The sequence below is a fragment of the Helianthus annuus genome, chromosome 7, assembly GCF_002127325.2.
Source record: "Helianthus annuus cultivar XRQ/B chromosome 7, HanXRQr2.0-SUNRISE, whole genome shotgun sequence".
Taxonomy (NCBI): Eukaryota; Viridiplantae; Streptophyta; class Magnoliopsida; order Asterales; family Asteraceae; genus Helianthus; species Helianthus annuus.
This window is the reverse complement of record NC_035439.2, coordinates 37,766,559-37,787,915: the sequence shown is the minus strand read 5'-3', so window position 1 is coordinate 37,787,915 and position 21,357 is coordinate 37,766,559.

Sequence of the window (21,357 nt, the reverse complement as noted above, 5' to 3'; positions counted from 1 at the left end):
TGAAGGGTATAAAGGCATATGTAACTTGGATTTTGTTCCGGAAGTGTCGTGAATATTGTTTCGCTTGATCGTACGACAGTTGAAATTTTGCAAATGTTACATACATATTTCTAAACCATCTTGCAAACGAATTCCAAATAACTCAAATGGTTTATGAAAGGTTTATGCTAAACATACCCGTTTTATAAACATATGCGTATTTCGAAACATGCATGAGTTTCATTACTAGTGACGGGATTGTCCTAGTTACAACAATTGGACTGGGTTGTCCTGCATACGAACAACAGGACTGGTTTGTCCTGTATACAAACAATGGGATTGGTTGTCCTACTTACGAACATCAGGATTGGAATGTCCTACATACAAACATAAGAACTTGATTGTCCGCTACTCAACCGTAAGAGCTGTAGGGTTCTTAAAACTGTACAGTTAAGTCCTCGCTGCATATCGGAACTATAACCACCTGCAAGTCTACCATTTTGAGTAAACGGTTTGGCGAGGCACTCTCTAGCACGAGGTTGGTAATAGGATCATGCGGGCATGTTGTCGTGTCGTGCGTGGACATTGACAGTTAAACAAGTTATACAAGTACAAAGTTTTCAAATGACATGCCGAGGAAAATGATTTTATTACGTTTTCTTAACATTATTTAAACTTGTTATCAAAAAGATTTATTCCAAATATTTTTCAAACTAACTAGGAACTCGCCAACTTTATGTTGATTTTTCGCATGTTCTTTCTCAGGTTACACATTCAATTTATGGCACGGTTGGAATAGGAGAACCCATTGTGATTCGAGTACCTAGTGGGCGTTCATCAATCTAGAATTCTTAGCATTTTATACTTCCGTTATGCAATCAAGACGCTAAAATGGAGGTGATGTTCATGGTCCATTTGAGTTTCTGAATAAATCAAGATGTCGTCGATCAAAACAATGATGAATTTATCCAAATAAGGTTTACAAACCCTGTTCATTAAGTCCATGAAAATGGCTGGAGCATTTGTCAAGCCAAAAGGCATGATAGTGAACTCATAATGGTCGTATCAGGTAAAAAGAGTTGTTTTGGGAAATATCTTCTTCGAGTACACAAAGTTGAAGATACCCAAAACAAAGGTCAATCTTTGAAAAACAGGTAACACCTTGTAGTTGATCAAAAAGATCATCAATACGAGGTTGGGGATATCATTTTTTAATCGTGAATTTGTTAAGCTCATGATAATCGATGCACATGCGAAAACATCAGTCCTTCTTTATCAAAAATAACACTGGAGCTCCCCAAGGTGAAAAAATCAGACGAATGCAACCTTTGTTCGATAGTTCTTGGAGTTGTTTCGCTAAATCTTGCATCTCAGACGGTGCAAGATGGTAAGGGGATTTGTGTGACAACCCTCATAATTTCAGGTATCCGTACAATTAATTAATATTAAATTTGTACTTAATGACTGTGCTTGATTACAACTGATGATTAAATTGCTTTCTAATTTCTGTTACATACATACATATGCATCACATTTCATACTGTCACACCATTTATTACACACAAACTTTAGTGATACACTTGATGCATAAAGCACAGTTAGCATAGTTAGCGGATAACTCAGAAATATACTGACAATGCAGCACATAGACAGACAGTGTTTTGAGGCCCTGTGTGAGCTAGGGACAAGGTACTACACTAGTAGGGAGTGTAGGGAAGTAAGGACCATAAAACTGCGTCACTAGGTGATAGTTTAGGTGCCGGAAAGTGCCTAAAACCCATTCAAAATGCAGAATTCTGCACTTATTAACAAAATTCAGCATTTCAACATGCTAGTAATGTTCAAAAATATGGCAAAATGGTCCTGTATGCTTTCCTAGGTGTCGGGAATTAAAAGTGACACAAAAAGTTACATAAAAGACACTAAATGGTACAACTTAGCACTTTAACGGAACAGTATCTAACCGAACAACCGGACATTACTCGGAACACAAAAATATTGTTAAAAACATTGTTTCACTTTTTCTGAGCTAGTATTGGTTCCCGAACACTTAAACACACTACATAATACATGGTACAGACTAAACACTAGACTTTTACCACATAGCCTTCCACTAACTAAATTAGTTACCACCAAATTACATTTTAACCCCCCCCCTTCTCCTGTAACCGTCCCCAAGCATGACCCACATCAAGATTTGATTAAATCTTCCATATCTTCTCTAAATCTTGCATTGGGATTATGTAGATCATATTTGTACTTGTGTTGACATAATAACCTTTGGATAAAAAGGTTTAGGGAATAATAAGAACACTTATCATCTTTCATCATCTTCACACCACAACATCTCTTCTCTCCCTCCTCCATAAGCTAGGCCGAAAACACCCCCTTACACCACAACCATTTTTGATTTCCATCATCCATTCCAAGGTTACTACAAGGTTCACAAAGGTGAATAAGGAAGTGTGGAACTCACAGATCATCAAGGACCTCTCTAGTGTGCTTTTATCCATCACTTTTTCATCTTGATCTTCCCTAGCTTTAAGCTAGTTGTAAGCTTCTTGTTAACTCTTATTTACTTCATATTGTTAGTGGATAATAGATATATTATGATGAAATCTTATGAACACTAAAAGACGTGAATATTGAAACATGAAACATAAACTTAAATAAGATGAAACAAGATGATATATGATGAAATAATGCTTGAATGATGTTGTTTAGTGAATGTATGATGTTTGCTTGATGATTACTAGTAATATGATGATTGATCATCATATGGAACTTGTTAAAATATGATTAAAAACATGGTTTAACAAGTTAGAGATGATTATGTGCTTACATGAAACAATCATCTTCTAGACTAACATGAACTTGAAAGTAAAAATGATTTTCTTACAAAGTAATAAACCTAGTGAACTAGTAAACTTGTAAACCCAAGGCTTGTGAATGATTTTTCTAAACAAACGAAGTTTCAAAGACGGTTTTTGAAAGATCATGATTCTTACATATACTTACATTATTTTTTGGAAATAAAATAAGTGTATGGATGCTAGTGAAACATGTAAATGTTGTAAATAAATATTTTTGTAAAATATGTTCACAAGTTGTGAACATCTAAAAATCCCGAGAATGAGATTTTAACAAAAGTAAACACACTTTGGAGGGTAACTAAACCCACTAAACACCACACTAAGTTACTACGCGTTTTTATAAAACATCAAGTTCATGTTGTGTTATAAATAGAATAGTTTTGCACTTGGTAAGTGTAATATTGTTTAGAGTATGGTTGTTGATTGATTTGACTGATTTTTCGAAAAGAAAATGATATGCTTATTAGCATGGACACCTCCATTTACAAAGGAGACTATGGCGAAATTTTCTATAAATTCCAACACTTAGAAATTATTTTCTAACAAGTGTTTACAAGAATGTTTTTAACTTTGTTTTTCAAAATAAACTTCGCCATAGGATTTGTTACAAAAATACAAAGTATCGGATGGTGGTTTTTGTAAATAAAAATGGATAAATAGATATTTAGAATATATATTTTATACTAAAACACTTGTGTGAATATTTGTTTACTTGGTAAACTAGTTATATTATTTTAGGGTAAATTAATATAACTTAACAATTACCATGACACTTACAACTCCATAATAATACCCTAGGGTAAATTAGTATAACTTAACAATTACCATGACACTTACAACTCCAAAATAATACCAAAAATCACACGGAATAAATATTGAAGTTACACACTTGATATTGTGAAACTGAACGCAAAAACGTAACTTATGAAATATTCCGGAAAATACTTTTATAAATATATTTTTGGTAAATATTGTTTTAGAAACAAGAAGTGAAAATATATTATTTTTGGGAAAAATATATATTTTGGAATACATTATTTTTGACAATGAGTTATATATATTTCTAAGTTAGACTTAAAAATATATTATTTTCGGAACTACAATGTACATGTATAAATACCCTCGTCCTTGGGAAGGAAATACGGAGATTAAAATACTTGTGAAGTATTAATGCAAGAATATTGTTTACACAATTATTCCAAAATTAAATATAATTCAAGGTTAAAATAATTATTATTTTAGCAAATAATTATACTTGGAATAATATTGGAAACACAAGAAAACGTAACTCAAAAACCTTCATACTAAGTAAAGGCACAGCCCGTTCGTCTAATAGACATTAGTACGTTGTAGGTTGTCGTGTAGCTGACAGAGTTTGAGTTACGAGCAGGAGACGCACTACAGTGAGTTTATGTCCCCCTTTTCTTTTAACTGTTTTCAGTTTTATACTTCGGGGGTGAAATACATGTTACAATTATTACAGACACTTTTATACGTGGTATGGTTAGCTTAAGGAGGGTTTACTACTTAGATCATGTGAAAGGTGGGTATAACACTTAAGGCCATTAATCCTCATCGTAGGACCGAGGGACATGAGTGATAGATCTATTTGGGTGTAGCGAGCCCACACCCATGCGGACTAGGGTGGCCCATGTGGTGACTATGTCTTCATCCCGGAGACAAATTTGCTAGGTTTGAGTCTTCCTGCACCATTTCACACATACCATTGGCTTTGCAACCCATTGGTGATCTCTTTTTTTTCCTTAATTGCTACATACCAGGGATTTTCATACATACAGACGTACTTTAAAGGTTTATACACACAGACATACACATGAACTCGCTCAACTTTTGTTGATTTTTCAAACTACATGTATTTCAGGGAATTAATCGGATCTGGCAAGTGATGCATGTTAGTCAAGTTGCGTATTAAATAAAGATGCCATCCATGGTTGTAGGGTTTGGGAGGTGAAAACTCTTCCTGGACGGGTTACATGTCTCCAAACCTCGTTTTATTTAAAATCTTTTGTTGAGTCTTATGAACTCGTTTTAAACAAGTCATGGTTTGTAACTTATTTTGGGGTCGATGTTTCAAGACAAGTATGTTATGGAATTTTCTAAACTTTATTTAATGGATGAACATCTTGTATTTTCATCATATAGCATTTTTGTGATTGTTGCTATGGTATTAAGAAGTCACACCAAATAACCACGCTTCCACAAAAGTCAGGGTGTGACAATTTGGCAGTTGGGTTAGCACCAGGTAGAAGATCAATGCGAAATTCCACTTCACGTACCGGAGGTAAGCCAAGTTGTCACACCCCGGCCGCGTATAACATGCAACCGCGGCGGAAACGCCGGAGAGTGTTGGCATACAAAGTTATATTTTATTTATCAAACACGAGTGTTACATCGTTTCAAAACAGGAAATAAAGTGTTTATAACATAATTAAACTATTCTATCTTCGTTTTATGTCTCTAAGGCACAGGTCCGCCCTAGTATAACATTCATCATCCTAAGCGACAGCTCCTGAAAACACATGTGAAAGTAGGTACGTCAGCATAAAAATGCCTGTGAGATACATAGGTTTTGTGAAAATGGGATTCATGACTTGAGTTTAATAACAGTCAGTCATGAACCTTGTAAATTGTTTTGTCGTGTAAATCATTTGAAAAACGATAAAACCAGATGATATGTATAGATAAATGTAAGGTTAAACGAATAACCAAGTAAAATGAGTTGAATAAGATAAGTTGTTGGTAAAAATAATGTCTTGTGAAGAATATGTTATTTGTGTAAAACGTAATATGTCTAAACTGAAATGATTTAGATAACGCTACGATATGTAATATTATACAAACACTTATATATAGGAAGTACCAGCGGCATATCCACCATGTTTGTATCGTATTACACCCGTTTCGTTACTCAAATCATTTACCCAAACCAACCACCATGTAAATTGTTCATGTATAAGTCAATTGTCAAGTGTTATTGTGTAAACCATATCGAAATGTCTATGTTCAATGTAAACCACCAAATGTGTATATAAATGTCAAAATGTTTATGTTTAATGTAGATCATGTAATGTGTACCCAAAATATATAATGTATGGTAAGTGAAATATATCAACTAAACCATATGTAAAATGCACAAAAACAAGGTATTGAAGTAAAACATGGTTTAAATCAAAGTTATGTTTTGTGGAACAAATGCATGCTATACTGATACAAACATTTATGCGGTATTGTGAAAATGCATACATCCAAGCCTTGAGACTGTGGCGATAAACCCTTAAACAAATTAAAGGTTTATCTAAGTTATGTGTATCAAATTCGGTCATTCCTTTCATCCAAACGAACCTAGGATGTCCGGAACGAGAGTTGTCAATTCCTATGGTACCACTACCTACTAACGGGCGGCATGATCGGTGTTAATGAATGTACATTGTATAATTTAAACAAACCAAATTTCATACCAAAATGTAGGCATGTGATGAATAATTGTACTAAGTACACACACAATGGGCATACATAGCATAAAATGTAGTGTAAAATGATGTACTAAGTACGCACACAATGGGCATACATAGCATAAAAGTCATGTAAATCAATGTGCTAGCATGCTCAGTCAACATACATAGCAGAAAAGGTAATGTAAAACAATGTGCTTAATATGCTAAGTAAACATATGTAGCATAATAATGTAATGTAAATCATGTACTAATCAGTGTACTAAAGAACATAGCAAGTATATGATGTGAAAACGGGAAAGCATGAAAGTAACAAGTAGGCACATGTGTTTCACCCCAAAACAGTTTGGAAAACAGTAAAAGAGGGGTTCAATGTACTCACCTGAGATTGCTTTGAAGTTCTTGTATAACAACGAAATAATGCTAGAGATCACGGAATATCAAACGGCACCTAATAGGTCGCTATATTAATATACCGGACCAAAATCGGAAGATTGTATAGAATGAGGGTTCGTAAACCAAACGAGTATAGAGACTCGTGTAATATGGTTTAACAAAGTCTACAATCTAAACTGAAACCTAACCTAAGTGCTTACGACCCATTACGACCAGTTTAGGTAGCTTATGCTTCCTTAACGCGTCGTTCGCGTAAAACGCGTTTGGAACGCCTAACATCATGACCATAAGGTATAACCTCGGAAGGTTACAGCTATGGTCACCTAATGTGTTTGGTCGGATCCTAATGATCGACCAAATGGGTCGGGTTCGAAAGTGTAAGCGATTGTTTAGATCGCTTACCTTACGACCCTATATAAGCACTAAACTAAAAGTGACGAGCTAAGCATGTTAGAACATGCTTAACTAAGTTTAGAAAACAGGTTTGGCATCAAAACAAACAGTTTTGATACCCACGAGTAGTTTGGTTACAAAATAAGCAAGAATGCGCATTTTGGCCGAAACTACGACTCGTCACTGAGCCTAGATAACGTGGTAATCAGTAGGTATAGTCACTACGGACTATAACCATCGTGATCACGCTCACGTTATGAAGTTCCAACGAACTTCGTGTTGACCATAAGCTGGTCAACGCAGAAAGTCAAACAAAGTTTGACTTTAGCACTAGAAAGCGATTAAAAGAACGAAAGAACACTTACGAAGGGTCCCCGAAAGCTAAACTTGATCCATGAGCTCAGGTATGAAGCAATGGCATCAACTTAGAGCTCTTTGATCAGTTTTGTGGGTTTTCACACAAATGGGGGGGTATTTATAGGAAAAGCAAGACCGTTAGGATCGTTTCTTGAATATCGTGCCACGATCTCATGCGTACACTTGTCAAGATGTTATGGTATCATATGGTGACCCTAACTCCAGAGATTGTGAAAGGGCATTGCCCTTTGGAGTGATTGAAAGGCCAAAATGATCAAAAAAACGAGTTTCTGCATCTGCAGGGCTCACGCGGCCCGCGTCAGGATGCAGGCAAAACTCAGGCGGGCCGCCTGGCCTTGTCTGATCTGCACAACTTTCAGAAATGACAGTTTTAGTCCATGTTGCATATTTAAGCCATTTCCAACACTTTTAAGGCCCGTAAAGCCAACTTTAAGTCCCTAAAATGATGCCTAAATATTGTGGACATGAAACATGCTCAAAAATATGCCGGATGTTGGTTCGTTTGGTCGTACAAACGCGATGTTCGCTTAATTACGACGGAATGTGCATAAGCGCGAAAAACGATCCAAAATGCGTGACGAATGGATTTTTCTCATGCCAAACACTAAGGCATAGTATTAGGATGCTTACATAAATCTTTAGATGTCCGGATATATTCAGAACGTAAGTTATGCGCGAAAGTGCAAACTTGTGCACTTTTTGACACTTTTAGCCCCTGAATGATCCAAAAGTTTGTTTTAGCATACCAAACCCCTCAAAGCCTATTTCTAAGCTATGTAAAGGATATTTATGGTATGTTTAACTTATGGACATGTTCTGGAATGTTTGTTACAGTTCAAATTGGCATACATTTGCAGTTTGTCAAGTTTAGTCCCTGTAAGCGAATTAACTTGTTTTTGCCATACCAAAGCCTTCAAAACTTATTTCTAAGTTATGTAAAGGTTATTTAAGGTATGTTGAGTATATGTTGATGTTCCGGAGTATTTGTCTCATTAAACTGAGTACGTTTACGCACCAGTTTGCGTATAATTCCCCAGAAAGCGATGTAGAGTTTAAAATCAAACAAAAGTCAAAACATGAAAATTGTAAAACACAACCAAACAAACATTGGGATCAAATAACATTGTTTTATTGATAATTGAACTGTTCATAATGATTTCGAGCACAAATGTTACAGTCTCCCCTACTTGTGGAAATTTCGTCCCGAAATTTATTTAGAGGAAACTCCTGGAAAAAGATGCGGATATTTTGCCTTCATTTGATCTTCGCGTTCCCAAGTAAACTCGGGTCCACGTTTAGATTCCCAGCAAACCTTGACCAAAGGGATGCGCTTGCGTTTAAGCCACTTGACTTCACGTTCCATGATTTCCACTGGTTTCTCAACAAATTTCAGTGTTTTATCAACACAAATTTTGTCAAGCGGTATGTGGAGGTTCTCATCAGCTAAACACCTCTTGAGATTGGACACGTGGAAGGTTGGATGAACATTTCCAAGTTCATGAGGTAACTCAAGTCTGTAGGCTACCTTACCGATTCTTTCGACGATCTTGAATGGTCCAACGTATCTAGGTACAAGTTTTCCTTTCTTTCCGAATCTGATCACCCCTTCCAAGGCGAGACCTTAAGTAATACACGTTCACCGACTTGAAAATCTAAGGGCTTGCGTTTTAGGTCCGCGTAACTCTTTTGACGGCTTCTAGCTGTCTGAAGGTTATCACGAACTTTCTTAACTTATCTATTGTCTCTAAAATGAGGGCGGGTCCAGTAAGCTGAGCGTCGCCGATCTCATTCCAGCAGACTGGTGAACGAGATTTTCTACCATAGAGAGCCTCGAAAGGAGCCATGTTGATGCTGGAGTGATAACTGTTGTTGTAGGAGAATTCAATCAACGGGAGGTGTGAATCCCAACTACCACCAAAATCGATCACACAAGCTCTAAGCATATCCTCCAGTGTCTGGATTGTTCTTTCAGATTGACCATCCGTTTGCGGATGATAAGCTGTGCTCAGATTAAGTTGGGACCCCATAGCAGATTGCATGGTTCTCCAAAAATGAGAAGTGAAACGAGCATCTCTGTAAGAAATGATGTTCAAAGGAACACCATGTCGAGTTACAATTTCATCCACGTAGATTTGAGCAAGTTTGTCAGCCGAAAAATCCTCACGGATTGGCAAGAAATGCGCTGATTTAGTAAGACGATCAACAACTACCCAGATGGCATCGTGACCTTTCTTTGTGCGCGGGAGTTTAGTAATGAGATCCATGGTAGTGTTTTCCCATTTCCAAACTGGGATCTCTGGTTGCTCCAATAAACTAGAAGGACGCTGATGTTCAGCCTTAACCTTAAGACAAGTAAGGCATTTTGATACGTACAAGGCAATGTCTTTCTTCATACCAGGCCACCAATACTGAATACGAAGATCCTTATACATCTTATCTGAGCCAGGATGAATAGAGTAACGAGACTTATGGGCTTCATCCATAAGCAAGGTACGAAGATTATCTTGGCTTGGGACCCACAAACGGTCCATGAAGTAATATGATCCATTGTCCTTCAGTTCTAGAGCAGGTGTTGTGTGATAAGGAAATTCCTTATCCATCAAACCTTGTGAAACACAAGATTGTTGAGCCTGAGAAATACGGGCTTGGATATCGGATTGAGCTTGAATAACAGATTGGACACGTACACAATGAAGCTTAGTACGTTCCTTGCGACTCAAAGCATCGGCCACGACATTCGCCCTACCAGGATGGTAGCGAATTTCGCAGTCATAGTCGTTTAGAAGCTCTACCCAACGTCGCTGCCTCATGTTGAGTTCTTTCTGATTGAAGATATGCTGAAGACTTTTGTGGTCCGTGAAAACCACACATTTTGTACCGTACAAATAGTGTCTCCAAATCTTAAGAGCGAAGACAACTGCACCCAACTCAAGATCATGAGTGGTGTAGTTCTTCTCATGTATCTTCAACTGTCTCGATGCGTATGCTATGACTTTGTTCCTTTGCATTAGGACGCAGCCAAGACCCAGTTTAGATGCATCGCAATAAACGATGAAATCATCATTGCCCTCAGGCAAAGTTAGGACAGGCGCGTCGCAAAGTTTTTGTTTCAAAGTAAAAAACGCTTCCTCTTGCTTGAATCCCCAATCAAAGGGTTTGTTCTTCTGAGTTAGAGCAGTTAGAGGAACTGCAATCTTTGAGAAATTTTCAATGAAGCGGCGGTAATAACCCGCAAGACCAAGAAAAGAATGAACTTCAGTAGGAGTAGTAGGCGTATCCCAATCCTTAATCGCACTGATCTTGGAGGGATCTACATGAATACCTTGTTCGTCGACAATATGTCCTAAGAATTGAACTTCTTTAAGCCAGAATTCACACTAGGAGAATTTGGCGAAAAGTTGTTCTTTCTTTAGGAGTTCCAAAGTAAGACGAAGATGTTGCTCATGATCAGCTCGCATCTTAGAATATATTAAAATGTCATCAATGAAAACGATGATGAACTTATCCAAATAAGGCTTTCAGACCCTATTCATCAAGTCCATGAAAACAGCAGGAGCATTAGTCAAACCGAATGGCATGACTGAGAACTCATAATGCCCATAACGAGTACGGAACGCTGTCTTGGGAATATCTTCTTCATGCACACGGAGTTGATGATATTCAGATCGCAGATCAATCTTTGAAAAATAAGAAGCGCCTTGCAATTGATCAAAGAGATCATCAATGCGAGGTAGGGGATATCAATTCTTGATGGTAAGCTTGTTAAGCTCACAATAATCGATACACATCCTAAAAGATCCATCCTTCTTCTTGACAAAAAGAACGGGAGCACCCCAAGGTGAAAAACTAGGACGGATAAAACCTTTGTCAGAGAGTTCCTGTAGCTGCTTAGACAACTCTTGCATCTCAGACGGTGCAAGACGATATGGAGCTCTGGCAATGGGATTTGCACCAGGTACGAGATCAATACAGAACTCGATTTGGCGTGCTGGGGGTAGACCAGGTAACTCTTTAGGGAAAACCTCTGAATAATCCCGAACAACAGGAATATCTTGAATAGACTTACCTTTGCCCTTATCTGCTACAACGTGTGCCTAAAAGGCCACATAGTTCTTCCGCAGATACTTCCGAGCTTTAAAACAAGACATGAGTTTGAGACCACCAGCAGGTTTCTCACCACGAACCTGTAGGATCTCACCTGACGAAAGCGGCATGCGGATGAACTTCTCGAAACAAACTATCTCTGCGCGATACTTGGCTAACCAATCCATACCCACAATAACGTCGAAGCTTCCAAGTTGCATAGGCGTGAGGTCAATAGGAAAAAGATGGTTGTTAAGGTTCAACTGGCAGTTGCGGAGAACAGAATCAAGAACAATGGGTTCACCGCTTGCCACTTCTACTGTCAATGGTTTACCTAGTTTCGTTCTAGACACTCGAAGCAATGGTTCAAAAGATAACGACACAAAACTCTTATCGGCACCCGAATCAAACAGAACAGATGCTGGCTAATTATTAATAAAGAACGTACCGTTCACCACATTATCATTTGCTTGTGCCTCTTGTGCGTTCATGTTGAAGACTCGACCTCGAGCCTGAGCCTGATTCTGGTTGACTAGCCTTGGGCACCGGTTTCTGTAGTGGGTCAGATCCCCACAATTGTAGCACGAACCAGGAGGAAAATGAGGTCGTGCAGCTTGACCTTGTTGCTGAGCAAGAGGCTGAGCTTGGTTTTGGTTAGCAGGAATGCAGCAGGTGGCAGCAAGATGACCATTTCTTCCACAGTTGGTGCATTGACGACACTGAACCTGTGGTGGGTGATGGCTGTTACACCTGTTGCACAAAGGTGCATTGCCAAGATAAGGCTTCTTGGTTGGAGGCTGTGCGGGTTGGTTGGGAGCTGCCTGGTTAGCTTGGGCAGTGACAACATAGTTTTGGGAAGCCTTACGCTTCCTTGCTCTTTTTGATGAACCAGAATCCTTTCCATTTTTGTTTTGACCTTTCTTGCTATCTTTCTTGTCAGACGACTGTTTCTTGCCCTTGTCACCCTTCCTGTGTAATTTATTCTTCTGAATTTGCGACTCAGTCAATGTCGCTGATAACTCGATCGCCTGACGGAATGTGGTAGGGTTACTACCAGTAATGATGTATTGTACCGAGTCAGGCAGGCCATCGATGTACCTTTCGATAGCCTTGTCGAGTGGGGCAACCATAGTCGGGCAAAGCAGACTCAACTCCTCAAACCTATCAGTATATGCCCTGTGCTCGCCACTATCTTGTTTCAAATCATCAAACTCCTTCTCCAACGCTCGTTGCTCACGACGAGGATAAAACCCCCTCATCATAAGAGCTCTAAGTTCAGCCCATGTCTGTGCTAGAGCAACTTCTGCACCACGGTCTCTCATTACCCCATTCCACCATGTAAGAGCCCTCTTCTGAAACACGCTCGAAGAAAACTCGACCTTGCGATTATCCGGACACTGAACGTGGCGAAAAGTATTCTCAATGCTCTCGAACCATTGAAGAAGCCCAGTTGCTCCCTCAGAACCACTAAACTTGAGTGGTTTAGCCGAGTTAAAATTCTTGAAATTGCATGGAGCATTGTTGTTGTTGTTGGCTTGGTTCCATTGAGCAAAGAGATTTGGAAGTGCAGCAGCCATTTGCTGTGCAATAATTTCTGCCAGCTCGGCATTTGCTACCTGATTGTCGCGTCGAGGAGGCATTCTAGAAGAGGAAAACATGAAAGGAAACGAGTGAGATGATTGGATGAAGAGAATGAGATGAAACAAAATCAACAAAAGCAGAGATGGTGGTTACGCATCGCAAAGCAAACAAGCGACACGCAAAGTCTGGTCAAAGTAAATGGGTCATAAATAATGTATCGCGAAGACATGTTCGCCTATAAGTGAACACTCACCCCAAGAGTTCCCAGGTAAGAGTGACTGGTCCGATTATGTGGATTTGTACGAACACTCTAGCCTTAGACAGAAAACCCGGGGTACAGGCATTCACTCTTCCAGTTCGCACGTGTTCACACTATTAAAACCCGAAAACCTTGACGAGATTTTTGAAAATCCAAAGGGGTTCAAAACCTTATAACAAAGGGTTCAAAACCTAGTAATCAATCATCCTCGAACAGACGATTAATTTTCAAAGCGGATTCGGAATCGAAGTTCCCGTTGTGGTTATCACCTAAGGATAGGTGAAGTGCATGTTTTAAAATCTAAACACAAGATAACTTGTGTTAGGGTCCTAGAAAGTTATAGTCTAGGTCAAAGCATTACTAATAACCTAATTCCCTATAACCATTGGCTCTGATACCAACTCTTTTATCACACCCCGGCCGCGTATAACATGCAACCGCAGCGGAAACGCCGGGGAGTGTTGGGACAGAATTAATTGTTTCACAACTATGGCATACAAAGTTATATTTTATTTATCAAACACGAGTGTTACATTGTTTCAAAACAGGAAATAAAGTGTTTATAACATAATTAAACTTGTCTATCTTCGTTTTATGTCTTTAAGGCACAGGTCCGCCCTAGTATCACATTCATCATCCTAAGCGACAGCTCTTGAAAACACATGTGAAAGTAGGTACGTCAGCATAAAAATGCCTGTGAGATACATAGGTTTTGTGAAAATGGGATTCATGACTTGAGTTTAAAGAGAACGTTTAATAACAGTCATGAACCTTGTAAATTGTTTTGTCGTGTAAATCATTTGAAAAACGATAAAACCAGATGATATGTATAGATAAATGTAAGGTCAAACGAATAACCAAGTAAAATGAGTTGAATAAGATAAGTTGTTGGTAAAAATAATGTCTTGTGAAGAATATGTTATTTGTGTAAAACGTAATATGTCTAAACTGAAATGATTTAGATAACGCTACGATATGTAATATTATACAAATACTTATATATAGGAAGTACCAGCGGCGTATCCACCATGTTTGTATCGTATTACACCCGTTTCGTTACTCAAATCATTTACCCAAACCAAGCACCATGTAAATTGTTCATGTATAAATCAATTGTCAAGTGTTATTGTGTAAGCCATATCGAAATGTCTATGTTCAATGTAAACCACCAAATGTGTATATAAATGTCAAAATGTTTATGTTTAATGTAGATCATGTAATGTGTACCCAAAATATATCATGTATGGTAAGTGAAATATATCAACTAAACCATATGAAAAATGCACAAAAACAAGGTATTGAAGTAAAACATTGTTTAAATCAAAGTTATGTTTTGTGGAACAAATGCATGCTATACTGATACAAACATTTATGCGGTATTGTGAAAATGCATACATCCAAGCCTTGAGACTGTGGCGATAAACCCTTAAACAAATTAAAGGTTTATCTAAGTTATGTGTATCGAATTCGGTCATTCCTTTCATCCAAACCAACCGAGGATGTCCGGAACGGGAGTTGTCAATTCCTATGGTACCACTACCTACTAACGGGCGGCATGATCGGTGTTAATGAATGTACATTGTATAATTTAAACAAACCAAATGTCATACCAAAATGTAGGCATGTGATGAATAACTGTACTAAGTACGCACACAATGGGCATACATAGCATAAAAGTCATGTAAATCAATGTGCTAGCATGCTCAGTCAACATACATAGCAGAAAAGGTAATGTAAAACAATGTGCTTAATATGCTAAGTAAACATATGTAGCAGAATAATGTAATGTAAATCATGTACTAATCAGTGTACTAAAGAACATAGCAAGTATATGATGTGAAAACGGGAAAGCATGAAAGTAACAAGTAGGCACATGTGTTTCACCCCAAAACAGTTTGGAAAACAGTAAAAGAGGGGTTCAATGTACTCACCTGAGATTGCTTTGAAGTTCTTGTATAACAACGAAATAATGCTAGAGATCACGGAATATCAAATGGCACCTAATAGGTAGCTATATTAATATACTGGACCAAAATCGGAAGATTGGATAGAATGAGGGTTCGTAAACCAAACGAGTATAGAGACTCGTGTAATATGGTTTAACAAAGTCTACATTCTAAAATGAAACCTAACCTAAGTGCTTACGACCCATTACAACCCGTTTAGGTAGCTTACGCTACCTTAACGCGTTGTTCGCGTAAAACGCGTTTGGAACGCCTAACATCGTGACCATAAGGTATAACCTCGGAAGGTTACAGCTATGGTCACCTAATGTGTTTGTCGGATCCTAATGATCGACCAAATGGGTCGGGTTCGAAAGTGTAGGCGATTGTTTAGATCGCTTACCTTACGACCCTATAAAAGCACTAAACTAAAAGTGACGAGCTAAGCATGTTAGAACATGCTTAACTAAGTTTAGAAAACAGGTTTGGTATCAAAACAAACGGTTTTGATACCCACGAGTAGTTTGGTTAAAAAATACGCAAGAATGCGCATTTTGGCCGAAACTACGACTCGTCACTGAGCCTAGATAACGTGGTAATCAGTAGGTATAGTCACTACGGACTATAACCATCGTGATCACGCTCACTGTAACAACTATCAATAAAACCGGTAATTAGGATAATAATCATTCAATAAGAAAACCATAATTAAGACACCCAAGTAATTTGGCATAAACCCTGAAATTTCCGGAACAATCGGAATCAGGATCAGGACCCCTAAAACTCGAGGGGACAAACCCTCGTTGATAATTATCTTAAGTAATTCGTTGCTCAGTTCTTATTTGTTGAAATTGTTGAATCACCTAAGCTACAACCGAACTCAGCTAGGCTAGGAAGTAGGCTGCACCCTTTACGGACCGTAAAGGATTAGCTTTACGGACCGTAAGCTGACCGGGTTCCCTTACAGACCGTAAGGGCTTAGTCATACGGTCCGTAAGCCAATCGAAATTTTAGCTATAAATAGCCGACCTTGGCATTAGAATTTTGATGTTAAAACGTGGATCAGATACTGTCTGTACGTCGTGTTATACTCCGATCAGTTCACCACACACACACGATCACGAAACGCTGCCGCAATCAGGGTAATAACTCGATTGCTATTACGATTCAACGTCCGATCGATTATAACTATCCAACGATAGTCCGGGTGCTGCTCAATTGAGCTTGTACTTTGATTATTCATCGTGATTTCGACTTGAATATTTGAGTGCTGTTCGAATTCGGACTATGCTCTGTTATTCGTTGTGAATCCGATTGAATTATCGAGTATTGCACTGATTAACCGTTGTGAGGGTTTAATCTCGTGAATTGACGTAACTGCTGTATTAGTTACTAACCTGCCTGTGTGTGCATTGTGTTAAACTAGGTGTAATCAAGGCTAATCAGTAGGCTTATCTATTTGCTCGTTAATCTGCAATGTGAGTCATTCTTCTTTTTAACTGTTTTCTCACAGTTTGTGAGTAAGTATTACAAAACTTCAAGTTATTTTCAAAGGTTATAATTACAGGGATTAAGTCTTTGTAATCACCAAATTACAGCTGGTATGTGGGGTATTGTGCACATTACTATTTTTATTACTCTAGGTGAGTGAGCCGTCACTATTGGGGCGACGGGACCCAATAGTGGTATGACCACAGTCACAGATCCGGTCGAGTGACAAATACCCATTCTTGATAATTGGTTGATAAAAACATTGTAATTCCCCTTAATACTGTAATTTTTAACTAACGGGTCGTTTTAGAAAAACCGAATGATTCACTCAGTATTTCCCCGCTGACAAAACCTTTTTCAAACATGTTTCAGGTGATCTGTGTGATCCAGGAAAAGTGCAGTAAAGCACTACAAGCTCAAGGAAGTGGCTCAGTATGAATAAATCAATAAAATATGTTTTGAAAAATAAAGATTTCTGTGTGAAATCAACTTATTGTAAATTATGGGATTTATCCCTTAAACTTTGTGTAATATATTTAACGAGCTTTTTACGGTGAAAAGATCCTGTAATAAAAGACTTCCGCTGTCACATAAATTAAGTACCACGGGTACCACGGGAACTGCCTCGCGGCCCCCGACTCCGTCCAGGGTGGGTCGGGGAGCCGTGACAGTAAAGGTGGTATCAGAGCTAAGAATTAATAACTATTGAGCCACTGATCGAGCCGCTGATTAAGCCTAATACTAAATTAAGTATTTGACAAAATACTTAATCCTACTAGTTATTTTGTGATTATATGTTTTATTAACTGATTATTTGTTAGTTACAGTATGGGTAAGCAAAAGCTGTCTGCTATCTACCACAAACTAGATGTTGCATCTTCTTCTAAAAACCCAGTAAACCTAGAAGAAGGAATCTTTGTCCGCAAGGCAAACTATGAAAATCCTCTTTCCCCAGAGAAAAGGGATTCGATACTTAAAAAGAATCAGGGGACAAAGAAACCCCGAACCAAGAGAGTTAGGTTTAACCCAGAAGTCCAAGAATTTGGTAATAGTGCACCTTGGGAAGATAAAATAGACGGGAAATGGGCAAATCTCTATATGCTAGCTACTGTAGCAGAAAATATCAACCTCTAAATTTCCAAGTAATCGAGTCTAATAGAAAAATCACTATCCAGTAAATAAATAAAACCTAGTGTGTTTATTTCTGTTGTCTTCTATATAAATTATGCAATAAAACTTCAGTGTTTGTTTGTTAAACTTTGTTCCAAAGTTTTAACATTGCATTTTTATTTTGCATATATACTATGCAGCATGAATGAGATATCGGAAGCCTTCCAGAATCTCAATTTATATCCAGTGCCTATCGAAGTCTCTTACGACTTTACTGGTTACGTTGCTGACATAGAAGAACCTGTGGAATTCCAAGCTCCACCGCTTGAAAAAGCCAAACCTAAAAAGAAAAGAAGATACGTAGGATGGAGGAAAGTACGTCGTAGAAAACCAGCCACTAGGAGACTCCCTAAAATAGAAAATCCTGTGATCGTGAGCAAGGGAAAGGAAATAGAAACTGGAGAAAGTTCGAAACCACCAGAAAAAGAAATAGGAATAGATCTTAAGCAAAAGGGAATAGAGATTGGCGAAAGCTCTAAACAACCAGAAGAAATTACGTTCCAAGACGAAATAGACCGTCTCTTAGAAAACTGTGAGGTCATAAGCCCAATCCGCACTAACTTGTACCCTTACCCGGCTACAGTTCAATTTCCCTTAAACGTAGCACCAGCTATTCCTGAACCTTTAATCCACACCCGACCACTAGGCGAACTGGAGGAATGGTGGACAAACGACTGGCAATTCCAAAACATAGTCAATAGTCCTTATAGTTTCATTCCACAATTCGATCCAGAACCAATCCCGAATCCTCCCATGAGTAATGAAAACCTGGCTGAACTCCGTCAGTTCGGTGAAGAACTGATAGGTACGGGTAATAGGATCAGGGAAATGGGAGAGCATCTAACTTGGAAGTACGATGAGAGGGAACATCGTTACTAGAAATATCAGTTAAACCACAGGAAGCCGTATTGTATAATAGTGTAAATAAGTAACTTAAAACTTTGTAAAATGGGCAATAAAACCATGTAAGATACGGTGTGTACGGATGCATATACAATATACAATAACAAAATGAAAGTCGAGAAATCGACAATTTTGGTTATATCTGTATGTTGTGATAAAATATGTGTTCAGCTGTGTGAATTTTGTTATTAATAAGTTAGACACTAATAATTCCTACCAATTAGCAGATGGAAAACGCTAACAATGAACCAATTAATGAAGTAAATCAATCTGAGCAAGAACAGGAAGATCAATATATAACTCGACAAGATATCGAGCACTTTATCGCCCAAGGGATAGCCCATGCTATTCCAGCAATTGTGGCTGCTGTTCAAAAACCTGCCGAACCACAACAATTAAATCCGAGTAAACGTACTCTGGAAGATAACGGCAGTAACAGCATAAATGGAGGCGGCAATCATAACAATCATGATCCGCAACAAGTCCCACTTCTAAAAAGAATAAAAGCTGCAACGTCTGGTTGCACTTACAAAGAGTTTCTTGCTTGTAAACCCGCTGAATTTGCAGGTAACGAAGGGGCAACTGCAACTCTGCGCTGGTTAGAGAAAACCGAAGCAGTAATTGCAATAAGCAAATGTGCCGAAGAGGATCAGGTGATGTATGCATCAAATCTATTCAAAGAAGGAGCGCTAGAATGGTGGAATACGATTCTCCAGGCAAAAGGAAGAAGGATAGCCTATGCCATGAGTTGGGAAGAATTTAAGAGTCTTGTAGAAAGAAAATTCTGTCCCGAATATGAAAAAGACCAAACGGCAAACAAATTCCTAAGTCACCGTATGACAGGGGTAGATTGCCGAGGCTATACTTCGACATTCTTTGAATACGCAAGGGTAGTGCCAACACTGGCTTCGCCAGAACCGGTACTTATTTCCCGTTACATCTGGGGGTTAATTAGTGAAATCCGAAACATCGTTAAAGCTGCGAGACCTCGTACTATTGACGATGCTGTAGAATTAGCTAACACCCTAACGGATGAATTGGTACGCACAAGAGAGGAAGATCGCAAGAAGGAATTAGCTCAAAAGATTACCCAAGGATTTCGTATGGGTAATACCAAGAAAAGAGGAACGGGGCAATCCTCATCATCTCCCTTCTGCAAAACTTGCAAAAAGAAGCATTATGGACAATGCAACATGGTTTGCAATTTTTGCAAGACACAAGGACATCGGGAAGAAGACTGCAGGAAGAAAACAAGAATTTGTTATAATTGCAGAGAAAGGGGTCATTTCCAATTTGAATGTCCTAAATTAGCTAAACCTGTAGCCAACCAAGTCAAACCAACTGAAGGAGCAACAAAGAGAAATGCGCGGGCGTTCCAGCTAACCACTCAAGAAGCCGAACTCATTCCAGATGTGATAGCTGGTACGTTCCTAGTACATGATGTGTTCGCAAAAGTATTATTTGACTCTGGTGCAAACCAAAGTTTTATCAATACTTCATTTTGCCAAGCTCTTAAGTTACCTTTAACCACTCTTAGACAAGTCTTCACAGTCAAAACCGCAGAAGGAAATTCTGTGAAAATAGATAAAGTCTGGCAAGAAGGAAAAATAGAACTATTAGGCCATAAGTTTTCTGCAAATCTGTTACCAATGAATTTAGCCGGATTCGATGTAGTGTTAGGAATGGATTGGTTAATAGTCAACCATGCTCGAATCCTATGTGATAAAAATGCTGTAGAAATTCAATCCCCTTCCGGAAAAGTAATTTTAATTACTGGAGATAAACCCCGAAAGCCACTGAAATTCATTTCAGTAATGAAATTGGCTAATTATTCGAGAAAGCAGGAAATGGTGTATATGATTTCAGTAATCGTTAACACTAAGGATAAAGAACTTCAGGATATCCCGGTAGTGTCAGAATACCCAGACGTTTTTCCAGAAGAATTACCTGGGTTACCACCTGATAGAGAAGTAGAGTTTAGAATTCATTTAATTCCAGGTACTGCACCAATAGCTAAAGCACCTTATAGATTAGCACCTACCGAAATGCTAGACTTGAAAAAGAAATTAGATGAATTATTAAGCAAAGGATTCATACAACCTAGTTCATCCCCTTGGGGTGCACCAGTGTTGTTTGTGAAAAAGAAAGATGGATCGATGAGAATGTGTATCGATTATAGGGAGTTGAATAAAGTTACTATTAAGAATCGATACCCATTACCTAGGATTGATGATCTTTTTGATCAATTACAAGGAGCTAGGTACTTCTCAAAGATAGATTTAAGATCCGGATACCATCAGTTGAAAGTACAAGAAGAAGACATACCTAAAACTGCTTTCAGAAGGAGGTATGGTCATTATGAGTTTACAGTCATGCCCTTTGGGTTAACGAATGCCCCAGCCGCATTCATGGATATGATGAATCGCATCTGTAAA